The 16,358-nt window shown below is 50.8% G+C and overlaps 3 non-coding genes and 2 pseudogenes across 3 annotated transcripts; all 5 read left to right on the forward strand.

The window, feature by feature from the left end:
• Window positions 1-1,640: 1,640 nt before the first annotated feature.
• LOC130319742 (U2 spliceosomal RNA) lies at window positions 1,641-1,831 on the forward strand. Its single transcript, XR_008865827.1, has one exon. It is a non-coding gene; the product is annotated as a U2 spliceosomal RNA (small nuclear RNA).
• A 2,086-nt stretch (window positions 1,832-3,917) lies between these two features.
• Window positions 3,918-4,108, forward strand: LOC130319744 (U2 spliceosomal RNA). The gene has a single exon (XR_008865828.1). It is a non-coding gene; the product is annotated as a U2 spliceosomal RNA (small nuclear RNA).
• Window positions 4,109-6,203: 2,095 nt separating this feature from the next.
• On the forward strand, window positions 6,204-6,363 carry LOC130319757 (U2 spliceosomal RNA; annotated as a pseudogene).
• A 7,526-nt stretch (window positions 6,364-13,889) lies between these two features.
• LOC130319755 (U2 spliceosomal RNA) lies at window positions 13,890-14,069 on the forward strand (annotated as a pseudogene).
• Window positions 14,070-16,159: 2,090 nt separating this feature from the next.
• LOC130319745 (U2 spliceosomal RNA) lies at window positions 16,160-16,350 on the forward strand. The gene has a single exon (XR_008865829.1). It is a non-coding gene; the product is annotated as a U2 spliceosomal RNA (small nuclear RNA).
• Window positions 16,351-16,358: the final 8 nt, after the last annotated feature.

Genomic DNA, 16,358 nt, shown 5'->3' on the forward strand with positions numbered 1-16,358 from the left:
ACTATGTAACATAACATGGGGGGGGGGGGGGTCTCCTGGCTGTTCACACAGGTGTGTCATTGCTGTACATTGACCATGCATTGCTTCTGTGGTATTGCAAAGGCAAAGACAAATGCTTCCAGCCATCCATTGCACTAATGGATTGGTCATCAGCTGGCTGTCTATGTCCCGCATCAATATAGACCAAAGTACAGAGGGTTAGGCTATGCTATTGTGCACCTACCTGATGCATCAGAAGGTGCGAGGCCCTTGCTAAATTCTGTGCACAGACTTTGAGATCTATACTTTAGACTGTATCTAAACCTGCTCCAACATGGACTGACATTCTGGCCTACTTTCAGCCGATGCGACTTGTCTGTCGCTGAACAGTCGCTTTTTATGTATTCAGCACCTATGTATAATGTTGTAAAAATGCTCTAGAAGCTAAAGTCGCAGAAATGTCACACATATTTGGCCTGCAACTTTCTGTGCGACAAATTCAGACATGAAAAATCAGTATAAATCCTTAGAAAATTATCCCCCAGTGTCTCCATCTGCTGGCGGTATTGAATAAGCATTGCTGCACTGATGGGGTATGCATTAGACGAAAAAAAAGAAGAAAAAGAAGAATAATACGCCCAGAAAAGAGGCGAAAAGGAGAAAAACGTAAAAAAACGTGAAAAAAAAGTAAGAGGAAGAGAAGGGAAAAAAAGGTGGAAATGGGTTTAAAAGTGATTTCGGCGGAGTATATATATATATATATATATATATATATATATATATATATACGCGCACACACACACATATATATAAACGTATTCTCCGTTGAGATATTGCAGCCGCTGCTGTGTCCAGGCCCAGGAGCCTTAGCACTGTGCTGTGATGTCACTCAATACCACTGACATCACTAGGTGTAAACAACATCTCTCCTTTGCTGTGTATGTGACTATGGAGCTGTTTGGTGATGTCGTCTATTATGGCCTTCATAGAAGCAACAGGAGATTGTTGCATCCATCTAGAACCCTCAGAACTACAGTGCTATGATGTCACTCACTTCCACAGGCCTTGCAGAGTGTAAACAACAACAACCCAGCTTTGTTGTGTATGTAACCATAGGGATTTGTGATGTCACCTAGAACCTTCACAGCAGCGACAGCTTTATGAGGAGCATCAGCACTGCTCTGCCTGAGCAGAACCATCACCGCCATAGGTTGTCAAATAACCCGGGTTTAACCCACACAGGTAAGTCCAATGGGGTGCAGGCATGTCCTCTATGCTTACAGCTTCCCGTGGGTGTTGGTTTGATACCGTTTGGGGACAGCCAAGGAGGCATCTGCAGGCAACAAAGGTAGGTGTGTGCTTGTGTGTGTGTTTCCTATGCAGATCCTAAGCCCAGTGTCACATGCAAGTAGGAGGAGTAAGAAGGGTTCCTGGCAAATCCGGGTTATGGATTGCATTTAAAAAGGCCCCGTGGGAGTGCAATGGGCCCCTGTCTTGCTGCTTAGCAATAATGGTATGGGTTTAGGTTCTGCTGTGTGTACTGGTGGTTGACTGCCCCCCAGCCCAGAGTGTGCATGGAAAATTGTCTGGCAGCCTCCCTGACAGCAAGCAGTGATAGTGCCCATGAAGGGCACCTTGTTGGGCCCGCCCCTTTCACGGTTATCGCTTCTCGGCCTTTTGGCTAAGATCAAGTGTAGTATCTGTTCTTATCAGTTTAATATCTGATACGTCCCCTATCTGGGGACCATATATTAAATGGATTTTTGAGAACGGGGGCCGATTTCGAAGCTTGCTTCCGTCGCCCTATGCATTGACCCGATATGGCAGTATCTTCGGGTACAGTGCACCACCCCCTTACAGGGTTAAAAAGAAAGATTCCTACTTTCATTGCTACCTGCTTGCTGGCTAGCCAGCTAGCCAGCCCTGTGGGCCTTGCTGCTGCTGCAGCCAAAAAACAAAAGGTGGTGCTGCTGCTGCTTCTGCTGCTTCTGCTTCTGCTTGTGTCTGGCCGCTGTTGGAGCGTCCAGGCACAGGACTTCTGCTGCTGCTGACTAAATGGCCTCCTTAATTGGATCATTTGAGTAGCCAGCACACCTGTGCAGGTAGGGCATGACATGATAGGCAGCTGCCTTGATAGCGGGTGGGTGCTGAATGTTCCTAATTGACAAAATAAGATTAATGCTTATGAAGAAATATAAAATCTCATCCCTTCCCCAATATCGCGCCACACCCCTACCCCTTAATTCCCTGGTTGAACTTGATGGACATATGTCTTTTTTCGACCGTACTAACTATGTAACTATGTAACATAACATGGGGGGGGGGGGGGTCTCCTGGCTGTTCACACAGGTGTGTCATTGCTGTACATTGACCATGCATTGCTTCTGTGGTATTGCAAAGGCAAAGACAAATGCTTCCAGCCATCCATTGCACTAATGGATTGGTCATCAGCTGGCTGTCTATGTCCCGCATCAATATAGACCAAAGTACAGAGGGTTAGGCTATGCTATTGTGCACCTACCTGATGCATCAGAGAAGGTGCGAGGCCCTTGCTAAATTCTGTGCACAGACTTTGAGATCTATACTTTAGACTGTATCTAAACCTGCTCCAACATGGACTGACATTCTGGCCTACTTTCAGCCGATGCGACTTGTCTGTCGCTGAACAGTCGCTTTTTATGTATTCAGCACCTATGTATAATGTTGTAAAAATGCTCTAGAAGCTAAAGTCGCAGAAATGTCACACATATTTGGCCTGCAACTTTCTGTGCGACAAATTCAGACAGGAAAAATCAGTATAAATCCTTAGAAAATTATCCCCCAGTGTCTCCATCTGCTGGCGGTATTGAATAAGCATTGCTGCACTGATGGGGTATGCATTAGACGAAAAAAAAGAAGAATAATACGCCCAGAAAAGAGGCGAAAAGGAGAAAAACGTAAAAAAACGTGAAAAAAAAGTAAGAGGAAGAGAAGGGAAAAAAAGGTGGAAATGGGTTTAAAAGTGATTTCGGCGGAGAAATATATATATATATATATATATATATATATATATATATATATATATATACGCGCACACACACATATATATAAACGTATTCTCCGTTGAGATATTGCAGCCGCTGCTGTGTCCAGGCCCAGGAGCCTTAGCACTGTGCTGTGATGTCACTCAATACCACTGACATCACTAGGTGTAAACAACATCTCTCCTTTGCTGTGTATGTGACTATGGAGCTGTTTGGTGATGTCGTCTATTATGGCCTTCATAGAAGCAACAGGAGATTGTTGCATCCATCTAGAACCCTCAGAACTACAGTGCTATGATGTCACTCACTTCCACAGGCCTTGCAGAGTGTAAACAACAACAACCCAGCTTTGTTGTGTATGTAACCATAGGGATTTGTGATGTCACCTAGAACCTTCACAGCAGCGACAGCTTTATGAGGAGCATCAGCACTGCTCTGCCTGAGCAGAACCATCACCGCCATAGGTTGTCAAATAACCCGGGTTTAACCCACACAGGTAAGTCCAATGGGGTGCAGGCATGTCCTCTATGCTTACAGCTTCCCGTGGGTGTTGGTTTGATACCGTTTGGGGACAGCCAAGGAGGCATCTGCAGGCAACAAAGGTAGGTGTGTGCTTGTGTGTGTGTTTCCTATGCAGATCCTAAGCCCAGTGTCACATGCAAGTAGGAGGAGTAAGAAGGGTTCCTGGCAAATCCGGGTTATGGATTGCATTTAAAAAGGCCCCGTGGGAGTGCAATGGGCCCCTGTCTTGCTGCTTAGCAATAATGGTATGGGTTTAGGTTCTGCTGTGTGTACTGGTGGTTGACTGCCCCCCAGCCCAGAGTGTGCATGGAAAATTGTCTGGCAGCCTCCCTGACAGCAAGCAGTGATAGTGCCCATGAAGGGCACCTTGTTGGGCCCGCCCCTTTCACGGTTATCGCTTCTCGGCCTTTTGGCTAAGATCAAGTGTAGTATCTGTTCTTATCAGTTTAATATCTGATACGTCCCCTATCTGGGGACCATATATTAAATGGATTTTTGAGAACGGGGGCCGATTTCGAAGCTTGCTTCCGTCGCCCTATGCATTGACCCGATATGGCAGTATCTTCGGGTACAGTGCACCACCCCCTTACAGGGTTAAAAAGAAAGATTCCTACTTTCATTGCTACCTGCTTGCTGGCTAGCCAGCTAGCCAGCCCTGTGGGCCTTGCTGCTGCTGCAGCCAAAAAACAAAAGGTGGTGCTGCTGCTGCTTCTGCTGCTTCTGCTTCTGCTTGTGTCTGGCCGCTGTTGGAGCGTCCAGGCACAGGACTTCTGCTGCTGCTGACTAAATGGCCTCCTTAATTGGATCATTTGAGTAGCCAGCACACCTGTGCAGGTAGGGCATGACATGATAGGCAGCTGCCTTGATAGCGGGTGGGTGCTGAATGTTCCTAATTGACAAAATAAGATTAATGCTTATGAAGAAATATAAAATCTCATCCCTTCCCCAATATCGCGCCACACCCCTACCCCTTAATTCCCTGGTTGAACTTGATGGACATATGTCTTTTTTCGACCGTACTAACTATGTAACTATGTAACATAACATGGGGGGGGGGGGGGGGGGGTCTCCTGGCTGTTCACACAGGTGTGTCATTGCTGTACATTGACCATGCATTGCTTCTGTGGCATTGCAAAGGCAAAGACAAATGCTTCCAGCCATCCATTGCACTAATGGATTGGTCATCAGCTGGCTGTCTATGTCCCGCATCAATATAGACCAAAGTACAGAGGGTTAGGCTATGCTATTGTGCACCTACCTGATGCATCAGAAGGTGCGAGGCCCTTGCTAAATTCTGTGCACAGACTTTGAGATCTATACTTTAGACTGTATCTAAACCTGCTCCAACATGGACTGACATTCTGGCCTACTTTCAGCCGATGCGACTTGTCTGTCGCTGAACAGTCGCTTTTTATGTATTCAGCACCTATGTATAATGTTGTAAAAATGCTCTAGAAGCTAAAGTCGCAGAAATGTCACACATATTTGGCCTGCAACTTTCTGTGCGACAAATTCAGACAGGAAAAATCAGTATAAATCCTTAGAAAATTATCCCCCAGTGTCTCCATCTGCTGGCGGTATTGAATAAGCATTGCTGCACTGATGGGGTATGCATTAGACGAAAAAAAAGAAGAAAAAGAAGAATAATACGCCCAGAAAAGAGGCGAAAAGGAGAAAAACGTAAAAAAACGTGAAAAAAAAGTAAGAGGAAGAGAAGGGAAAAAAAGGTGGAAATGGGTTTAAAAGTGATTTCGGCGGAGGAGAAATATATATATATATATATATATATATATATATATATATATACGCGCACACACACACATATATATAAACGTATTCTCCGTTGAGATATTGCAGCCGCTGCTGTGTCCAGGCCCAGGAGCCTTAGCACTGTGCTGTGATGTCACTCAATACCACTGACATCACTAGGTGTAAACAACATCTCTCCTTTGCTGTGTATGTGACTATGGAGCTGTTTGGTGATGTCGTCTATTATGGCCTTCATAGAAGCAACAGGAGATTTTTGCATCCATCTAGAACCCTCAGAACTACAGTGCTATGATGTCACTCACTTCCACAGGCCTTGCAGAGTGTAAACAACAACAACCCAGCTTTGTTGTGTATGTAACCATAGGGATTTGTGATGTCACCTAGAACCTTCACAGCAGCGACAGCTTTATGAGGAGCATCAGCACTGCTCTGCCTGAGCAGAACCATCACCGCCATAGGTTGTCAAATAACCCGGGATTAACCCACACAGGTAAGTCCAATGGGGTGCAGGCATGTCCTCTATGCTTACAGCTTCCCGTGGGTGTTGGTTTGATACCGTTTGGGGACAGCCAAGGAGGCATCTGCAGGCAACAAAGGTAGGTGTGTGCTTGTGTGTGTGTTTCCTATGCAGATCCTAAGCCCAGTGTCACATGCAAGTAGGAGGAGTAAGAAGGGTTCCTGGCAAATCCGGGTTATGGATTGCATTTAAAAAGGCCCCGTGGGAGTGCAATGGGCCCCTGTCTTGCTGCTTAGCAATAATGGTATGGGTTTAGGTTCTGCTGTGTGTACTGGTGGTTGACTGCCCCCCAGCCCAGAGTGTGCATGGAAAATTGTCTGGCAGCCTCCCTGACAGCAAGCAGTGATAGTGCCCATGAAGGGCACCTTGTTGGGCCCGCCCCTTTCACGGTTATCGCTTCTCGGCCTTTTGGCTAAGATCAAGTGTAGTATCTGTTCTTATCAGTTTTCATGCTGGTGGGGATGGGTGCTGCATGGAGGATGCAGGTGTACCAGGGCTTTCCGGGGCTGGTTCTGAGGAATCAGCTCGACGGCTGCCCCGATGTGACCTGTTCCCTCCGGGTCTCGCCATGAGGCTGAGAGGGTCTAGAGCCGAGGTACTTTTGTGCCTCGGGGAGTGGTGACCCCGAGGTGCCGAAACTCACTGGGAGAATAGACTCACTGAGTTGAAGCACGGGCACCATAATCTCTTCACCTTGTGGCACTCACCTCTTGATTCCCGGCCTTCTGGCTAGGATCAGAGAAATTTTTATTGATCCGGCCGGATGTCCGGGCAGTATATCTGCACACATTCACTTATTTATTTCTTTTTTGTCTCACTGTGTCACCTTTTGCGTGTTGTGTGTTCACAGGATTGGTCAGGATGCGGTAGCCCTTCTGGGTGTCCCTCCTGGCGGTCTAGGGGAGGTGTGTGTGGCCATTAGGTTCCGCACCTCCCTGCAAACACCCCGGGTACTCCTGCTTTGGCAGGGTACCTACCGTAATCGGCTCTGCGGGCAGATACCTTGGCTAACGCCAAGGGGGATGCCGGGAGCATTTGTGGTCCCCTAGTAGCTTCGGCGAAAAGGGACATCGAACCTGGAACCTCGCAGGTACCATTTGGTCCGGAGGCGAAGGGTAAGGTTTGTTGGGGGGCCTCTCTCCTATCGGAGAAGGGCTTGCGATAGACCGCATCCTTTGTGCACGTTTTTTTAGTGTAACACGTTTGCACTTTTTCTTGCACTTTGGGTGAATCGAAAGCACGTTCCTCGGCTTTAGATAAAAAAAAAAAAAAAAAATCTGTTCTTATCAGTTTAATATTTAATACTTACCTGGCAGGGGAGATACCATGATCGCTACGGTCTGAAGAACTCCAAGCATTGTGGTAGAGATTTTGCGTAGTACGATTGCAGTACTTTTCGTTCTTATTAGAACCGCATTTCTCTAGAGCATACCACCTGAAGATCGTCTCCTGCCTGCCTCGGAACATCTGAAGAAGGAGAAGATCTTGAAGACTGCAGCTCCGGAAGAAGCCGACGAAGAACCTGGAAGAAGGGAATCGGCGGTGAATTCCGGAACAGCGGCGAAGAGGAAGGCGGCGCAGAATCTTTTCGAAGAAACTCGCTGCCTCTGGAGAAGGATTTGCATAGCTCCTCCCACCGGGACCGGATCTGCATAGCTCCTCCCACCCGGGAAAGAAGACTTTGCGAAGCCTCTCTCCACAAGCAAGCAAGGAAGCAGAAAAGAGCCTGCTGGAAGAAGCCATGGCCTCAACCAGCAAGTCCACCCAGGAGGCTGCAGGGCAAGGCCTGGAGGTCCAGCCCCAACCACAGCAAGCTTCAACCTCCACCACGGCAAGGCAGAAGGGCGGCAGAATTCCTAACCTGGAAGCTCCAACCCTGGAGCCCTGGATGAGGCAGACTGTTGCCTTGAAGCTCAAGCCCGTGGACGGAAGGGTGCCGGACATGTCCCACGACGTGTTCTGCAAGAAGATGCTGGCGGATCAAGGCTTCCCCACGGCTGACACCCTGGGAATAGCAACCTTCTTTTCGGGAATCTTCTACATCACCTTTGCCACCATTGGGACCTGTAGAAGATACTGGGAGGTGGTGAAAGCGGCGAGTCCCGAATCCCCTTTCTCTCGCTTTGTGGGCAACTGCCTTATTCAAAGAGAGGAGAGGCGGGTGACGGTCTCAATGCGGAACCCACACACCCCAGGCACGGACATCTCGACCTTCCTGAAGCGCTTCTGCACCGTGGTGAGGGAGCCCACCCGCATCCTGAACTCACTCGGATACTGGACCTGCAAGTGGTCTGTGGTCGTCAGACTCAACAAGAACCCTGCTTCTCCAGACGGACTACAGCACCTGCCAACGACATTTTCCTTGGGCAACTCCACAGGACTTATCTTCTACCCGGACATGCCGCAGACCTGCAGGAGATGTGGCAAGATGGGCCACGAGGGCAAGGACTGTACGGAGGATGCCTGCAGGTATTGCCGTGTGACAGGTCACACGACCAAGGACTGCCCCAAGAGCAAGACCTGCAACCTCTGCGGACTGGCAGCCCACAGCTACAAGGACTGCCCCCAGAGGGAGAGAACATGGGCATCTGTGGCAGCGAGAGCACCGAAGCCAGCCCCAGCTCCGGAGCCAACACCACGGATGGCCAAGCCGACCAAGGAGGGTAAGAAGGCGAAAGCCACCACCCCTGCCCCGTCCCGCCCCTCCCCTGCCCCGTCCCGCCCCTCCCCTGCCCCTCCCGCCCCATCCCCTGCCCCTCCCGCCCCATCTCCTGCCCCATCCCGCCCCACCCCTGCCCCATCCCGTCCCACCCCTGCCCCATCCCGTCCCACCCCTGCCCCTCCTGCCCCATCCCGTCCCACCCCTGCCCCTCCTACACCATCCCGTCCCACCCCTGCCCCTCCTGCCCCATCCCGCCCCACCCCTGCCCCCCGTACCCCACCCCGGCCCACCCCTGCCCCGTCCTCCCCTGCCCGGCCCACCCCTGCCCCGTCCTCCCCTGCCCGGCCCACCCCTGCCCCGTCCTCCCCTGCCCGGGCACTCTCTCCTGCCCCCCGCCCCACCCAGCCTCCTTTCTCTCCTGGCCCAGCAGCACCTAACCCCCCTCCAGCTGCTGGTGCCCGCCCTTCGGAGGACTTTCCTGTGCTTCCTCCCCCAGGTACCATACAGAGGAAGAGGAAAGGAAGGGACAACGTATCAGAAGAGTCCCACAAAAGAAAGATAATCGAGACCTGCGAGACCCCTCAAGCTTCAGATGAGGAGGAGGAGATGGAGCAGGTCTGCGAGAGCCTTGAGGCTTCAGAAGGAGAGGAGGTGATGGAGCAGGCCCAAGTGGAGCAGGTCCAAGCAGAGCCAGTCCAAGCTCAATCTATGGAGGAGCTGCTGCAGGACCCAGAGGTTAAGAAAATCCTGGACACTCCGTCCAACACGGTCTACGACGAGTTCTTGGAAGGGCGCTACGAGAAGCCACAGGAGCCGACAGGCGCCAGAGAAGAGGACCCGTCCGACCAGACTGGTAACTAGTATCAGAACTAACCTCTCTTTTTATTCCCATGGCTGATCTCAACATCTTCTGCATTAATGTGAGGAGTATTAGAGCTTGGTTTAGATTTCAGACTGTTCTTACGTTCTTAGATTCCCAGAGGTGTGATGTTTACATGTTGCAGGAATGTGCTTTGTCTGCTTCTAGGTCTTACAACCATCTGGCCAGGCAGTGGCCTCACGGCCCTTCCTACTGGTCTGGTGGGGGCGACAATAGGTCTGCGGGGGTGGCCATCCTGATCAGGGGAGGTAACTTTGCACTTGATTCCGTCCGGGAGCTCGTCTGTGGCAGACTTCTTGTCGCAGACGGTTCCTGGGCGGGTGAGCCCGTGCGGCTCATCAACGTGTATGCCTCCCCTGAGAGGGATGTCCGACTGGAGGTTCTCCAGGCCCTGCGGGCTGAACTTGCCACCACTAGAGCAGTAGTGTTGGGTGGTGACTTCAACTGCCCCATTGAGGTGGACGGGCGCAGTTCTGGCACATCCGCCAGCCTGGACGTGACGTCTAAACTGCTGATTGAGATGGTGACGGAGGCATCCTTGCAGGACGTTGTCGGGTCCATCGGGAACGGCTCCGTAAACTATACGTGGAGCCGCCCCGATGGCTCGCTCCGTTCTCGGATAGACTTCATCTTCACTTCGAGAGCAGTCAGAAAGGTGTCGTACTCTATGGTCCCCTGCTTCTTCTCTGACCACAGGGCCATTCAATTCCGGGGGACTCTGGGCCATGGATTCCCACCTGGCCCGGGCTCCTGGAAGTTGAATTGTGCCCTGTTGGAGCAGAGGGAGGTCATGGAGGAACTTAGGGATGCTTACCTTGTATGGCGAAATGACAAATGTCTGTTCAAGTGCATCAGCGATTGGTGGGAATATGTTAAAGTCGAATTCCGTTGTTTCTTTCAGGCAAAAGGCAGACAACAGGCGTGTGCGAAGAAGTGGGACTTGAGGAAACTGCAGCGCGAGCTGCGGTCCCTGCAGGACCTGCTCCAGTGTGGCTGGGACGTCAGGGAGGAGCTGGAGGAGACCAAAAAGAGCTTGAAAAGGCACTTTGAGGAGGAATCCAAGCGAATCGTCTTTCGTTCCAAGGTGGAGAACCTGGAGAAGGGTGAGAAATGTAACTCTTTCTTTTTCAGGAAGCTCCATGCCGGCCACACGCCCCTGACTGAGCTACGAGATGAGACCGGACACATGAGGAGCGGCAAGGAGGAAGTGATGGGGGTCGTCCACGACTTCTACAGCAACCTCTACGCCCCCAAGTCATCCGACCCCGAAGCCGCCGAGAGGTTCCTGTCAGGTGTCACTAACGTTGTTGATCCCGCAGGTGCGGCGGCTATGGACGATCCCTTGACGGTGGGGGAGCTGCTCTCTGCCGCTAAATCCTTTAAGCCCGGCAGGACCCCGGGCAGTGACGGTCTCCCGGCCGAGCTCTACGTAGCGCTGGGTGACCTGATCTGTCCGGACCTGTTGGAGGTGTACGAGGAGATGGTGGTGGGGGGCAGAATGCCTCCGTCGTTGAGGGAAGGGATGATCACGATCTTGTATAAGCGGAAGGGGGAGAGATGTGACCTGAAAAACTGGCGTCCCATCTCTCTCCTGAACGTGGACTACAAGATCCTCGCCAAGGTGCTGGCCAACAGGCTGAAACCTGTCATGGGGCAGATCGTCTATCCGGACCAGACCTGCAGCATTCCTGGCCGCAGGATTGCCGACAGCCTTGCCCTTGTGAGAGACACGGTCCATTACATCCAGGACCGCGGGGGCCGCGCCGCCCTGGTCAGCTTAGATCAGGAGAAGGCGTTCGACCGTGTCTCCCACGCATTCATGGACAGGGTTTTGCGCAGGCTGGGTCTGGGGAAGATGTTTTGCTCTTTTGTTAACGTTATGTATTTTGACATTTACAGCACGGTGTTGGTGAACGGCTGGAAGACTGACCCCTTTCCTATTCTTTCAGGGGTTAGACAAGGCTGCCCTCTTTCACCTCTCCTTTTTGTTTGTGTTATAGAGCTCTTCGCTGAGACTATCCGGCAGAATGGAGAGATCAGAGGGATCACCGCACCAGGACCAGATCGCCACGAGGTCAAGTGCTCGCTCTACATGGACGACGTGACCGTCTTCTGCGCTGACCAGCGTTCGGTGACTGCACTCGTCCAGACCTGCGAGGACTTCGGCAGAGCTTCGGGGGCAAAAGTCAACTGCGGGAAGTCGGAGGCCATGCTCTTCGGGGAATGGCACCTGGCTTCTTCCGCCCCCTTCCCCTTTACTATTAAGCCGGACTTCATTCAAATTCTTGGAGTCTGGTTCGGGAAGGAAGGAGCGGCCCTTAAGTCTTGGCAAGACCGACTAGGAAGGATAAACTCGAAGATCGGACTGTGGAGCTCCAGAAAGCTCACGATGGAAGGCAAGGCACTTGTCCTGCGGAGTGAAGTTTTGCCTGTGCTCCAATATACCGCACAGGCCTGGCCTCCCCATACCACCGTTTGCAAGGCCATCACCCGGACAGTGTTTGGCTTCGTCTGGGGCAAAATGGACAGAGTCAAGAGGACCGTGATGTACAAGGAACCCCGCAAGGGTGGGAAGGGAATACCCGACATCCCCGCTCTGCTGAGGGCCTCCTTTGCATGTGTCACGGTGCAGCGGACTCTTGTAGAAAAGACTGGCTCAGCGGGCAGGTCCATGTCTCGCTTGCTTCTCATGCCCCTCTGGAGACAGCTGGGCTGGGACAAGTGGGACAGCTCCATCCCTTACAACTGGAACACTCCCTGGTTCTATGGGGATGTTGTCCGGTTTGTGAGGGAGCACCAGCTGGAAGGACTGAAACCAGACCTATGGAAGCCAAAGACAATCCACAAGCTCATCCGAGCTAAGGACTCGACCGAGCTGGTTCCGGGACTCCCCGCAGCCACTGCAGAGACAGTTTGGAACAATGTGGCCTCAAAGCGGCTTACCAATGGACACAAGGACTTGTCGTGGATGGCCGTCATGGGAGGTCTCTCTCTCAGGTCATTCATGCATGCCCGCAACCTGTGCAAGACCCGGTACTGCCCCCGTTGCCCCTACGTGGAGGAAACATCTTTCCACGTGTTTTGGCAGTGCCCCTTTGCACAGGGTCTGTTGGACGCCCTAGAACAGGAACTCAGAGACTCAGTGCCCAGGAGCTGCCTATCGTACCATTCGGTGCTTTACGGCCTGTTCCCTGGGACCCACGACGTGGAGGCCATCCAGGAGGCCTGGCGCCTTATGAACTGTTTTAAGGACGCAGTGTGGCTTGCCAGGAACCGCCTCGTGATCAACAGGGAAAACATGTCCGTCCGGGACTGCCGCAGGTTCATCAAGAACCTGCTTAGAGACTATTCCATCTTGGACAGCTCGGCCGTTGATGAGGAAGAAGAGGAGTGAAGACCCCTCTCCTTCTCCCATGTCTCCCTGAAGATACAGCCCAACAGTTTGGCCCTGTGATCCGCCCCCTCCCTACCCCCACATAGTCGCCCACACCCCTACCCCGATCACAGATTGTATTATTTGGTTTTTGTTTGATCTCTTGTGCCTTTATATTGCAGGATTGAGCTGAATGTTAGAGTAGCATGGTGTGCGATGTATAGCTTAGGGAACCTTTGCTGTGTATTGTACTATCATGCTTTGTGTGACTGTAATTTATTGTACGACTTGTAATGACTGAACGGAAAATAAAGCTCTTTCAATCAAAAAATCTGTTCTTATCAGTTTTTCATGCCGGTGTACAGTGACGCTGGTGGGGATGGGTGCTGCATGGAGGATGCAGGTGTACCAGGGCTTTCCGGGGCTGGTTCTGAGGAATCAGCTCGACGGCTGCCCCGATGTGACCTGTTCCCTCCGGGTCTCGCCATGAGGCTGAGAGGGTCTAGAGCCGAGGTACTTTTGTGCCTCGGGGAGTGGTGACCCCGAGGTGCCGAAACTCACTGGGAGAATAGACTCACTGAGTTGAAGCACGGGCACCATAATCTCTTCACCTTGTGGCACTCACCTCTTGATTCCCGGCCTTCTGGCTAGGATCAGAGAAATTTTTATAGATCCGGCCGGATGTCCGGGCAGTATATCTGCACACATTCACTTATTTATTTCTTTTTTGTTTCACTGTGTCACTTTTTGCGTGTTGTGTGTTCACAGGATTTGTCAGGATGCGGTAGCCCTTCTGGGTGTCCCTCCTGGCGGTCTAGGGGAGGTGTGTGTGGCCATTAGGTTCCGCACCTCCCTGCAAACACCCCGGGTACTCCTGCTTTGGCAGGGTACCTACCGTAATCGGCTCTGCGGGCAGATACCTTGGCTAACGCCAAGGGGGATGCCGGGAGCATTTGTGGTCCCCTAGTAGCTTCGGCGAAAAGGGACATCGAACCTGGAACCTCGCAGGTACCTTTTGGTCCGGAGGCGAAGGGTAAGGTTTGTTGGGGGGCCTCTCTCCTATCGGAGAAGGGCTTGCGATAGACCGCATCCTTTGTGCACGTTTTTTTAGTGTAACACGTTTGCACTTTTTCTTGCACTTTGGGTGAATCGAAAGCACGTTCCTCGGCTTTAAAAAAAAAAAAAAAAAATCTGTTCTTATCAGTTTAATATCTGATACGTCCCCTATCTGGGGACCATATATTAAATGGATTTTTGAGAACGGGGGCCGATTTCGAAGCTTGCTTCCGTCGCCCTATGCATTGACCCGATATGGCAGTATCTTCGGGTACAGTGCACCACCCCCTTACAGGGTTAAAAAGAAAGATTCCTACTTTCATTGCTACCTGCTTGCTGGCTAGCCAGCTAGCCAGCCCTGTGGGCCTTGCTGCTGCTGCAGCCAAAAAACAAAAGGTGGTGCTGCTGCTGCTTCTGCTGCTTCTGCTTCTGCTTGTGTCTGGCCGCTGTTGGAGCGTCCAGGCACAGGACTTCTGCTGCTGCTGACTAAATGGCCTCCTTAATTGGATCATTTGAGTAGCCAGCACACCTGTGCAGGTAGGGCATGACATGATAGGCAGCTGCCTTGATAGCGGGTGGGTGCTGAATGTTCCTAATTGACAAAATAAGATTAATGCTTATGAAGAAATATAAAATCTCATCCCTTCCCCAATATCGCGCCACACCCCTACCCCTTAATTCCCTGGTTGAACTTGATGGACATATGTCTTTTTTCGACCGTACTAACTATGTAACTATGTAACATAACATGGGGGGGGGGGGGTCTCCTGGCTGTTCACACAGGTGTGTCATTGCTGTACATTGACCATGCATTGCTTCTGTGGTATTGCAAAGGCAAAGACAAATGCTTCCAGCCATCCATTGCACTAATGGATTGGTCATCAGCTGGCTGTCTATGTCCCGCATCAATATAGACCAAAGTACAGAGGGTTAGGCTATGCTATTGTGCACCTACCTGATGCATCAGAAGGTGCGAGGCCCTTGCTAAATTCTGTGCACAGACTTTGAGATCTATACTTTAGACTGTATCTAAACCTGCTCCAACATGGACTGACATTCTGGCCTACTTTCAGCCGATGCGACTTGTCTGTCGCTGAACAGTCGCTTTTTATGTATTCAGCACCTATGTATAATGTTGTAAAAATGCTCTAGAAGCTAAAGTCGCAGAAATGTCACACATATTTGGCCTGCAACTTTCTGTGCGACAAATTCAGACAGGAAAAATCAGTATAAATCCTTAGAAAATTATCCCCCAGTGTCTCCATCTGCTGGCGGTATTGAATAAGCATTGCTGCACTGATGGGGTATGCATTAGACGAAAAAAAAGAAGAAAAAGAAGAATAATACGCCCAGAAAAGAGGCGAAAAGGAGAAAAACGTAAAAAAACGTGAAAAAAAAGTAAGAGGAAGAGAAGGGAAAAAAAGGTGGAAATGGGTTTAAAAGTGATTTCGGCGGAGAAATATATATATATATATATATATATATATATATATATATATATATACGCGCACACACACACATATATATAAACGTATTCTCCGTTGAGATATTGCAGCCGCTGCTGTGTCCAGGCCCAGGAGCCTTAGCACTGTGCTGTGATGTCACTCAATACCACTGACATCACTAGGTGTAAACAACATCTCTCCTTTGCTGTGTATGTGACTATGGAGCTGTTTGGTGATGTCGTCTATTATGGCCTTCATAGAAGCAACAGGAGATTGTTGCATCCATCTAGAACCCTCAGAACTACAGTGCTATGATGTCACTCACTTCCACAGGCCTTGCAGAGTGTAAACAACAACAACCCAGCTTTGTTGTGTATGTAACCATAGGGATTTGTGATGTCACCTAGAACCTTCACAGCAGCGACAGCTTTATGAGGAGCATCAGCACTGCTCTGCCTGAGCAGAACCATCACCGCCATAGGTTGTCAAATAACCCGGGTTTAACCCACACAGGTAAGTCCAATGGGGTGCAGGCATGTCCTCTATGCTTACAGCTTCCCGTGGGTGTTGGTTTGATACCGTTTGGGGACAGCCAAGGAGGCATCTGCAGGCAACAAAGGTAGGTGTGTGCTTGTGTGTGTGTTTCCTATGCAGATCCTAAGCCCAGTGTCACATGCAAGTAGGAGGAGTAAGAAGGGTTCCTGGCAAATCCGGGTTATGGATTGCATTTAAAAAGGCCCCGTGGGAGTGCAATGGGCCCCTGTCTTGCTGCTTAGCAATAATGGTATGGGTTTAGGTTCTGCTGTGTGTACTGGTGGTTGACTGCCCCCCAGCCCAGAGTGTGCATGGAAAATTGTCTGGCAGCCTCCCTGACAGCAAGCAGTGATAGTGCCCATGAAGGGCACCTTGTTGGGCCCGCCCCTTTCACGGTTATCGCTTCTCGGCCTTTTGGCTAAGATCAAGTGTAGTATCTGTTCTTATCAGTTTAATATCTGATACGTCCCCTATCTGGGGACCATATATTAAATGGATTTTTGAGAACGGGGGCCGATTTCGAAGCTTGCTTCCGTCGCCCTATGCATTGACCCGATATGGCAGTATCTTCGGGTACAGTGCACCACCCCCTTACAG

The sequence above is a fragment of the Hyla sarda genome, unplaced genomic scaffold (genome assembly GCF_029499605.1).
Source record: "Hyla sarda isolate aHylSar1 unplaced genomic scaffold, aHylSar1.hap1 scaffold_2162, whole genome shotgun sequence".
NCBI lineage: Eukaryota > Metazoa > Chordata > Amphibia > Anura > Hylidae > Hyla > Hyla sarda.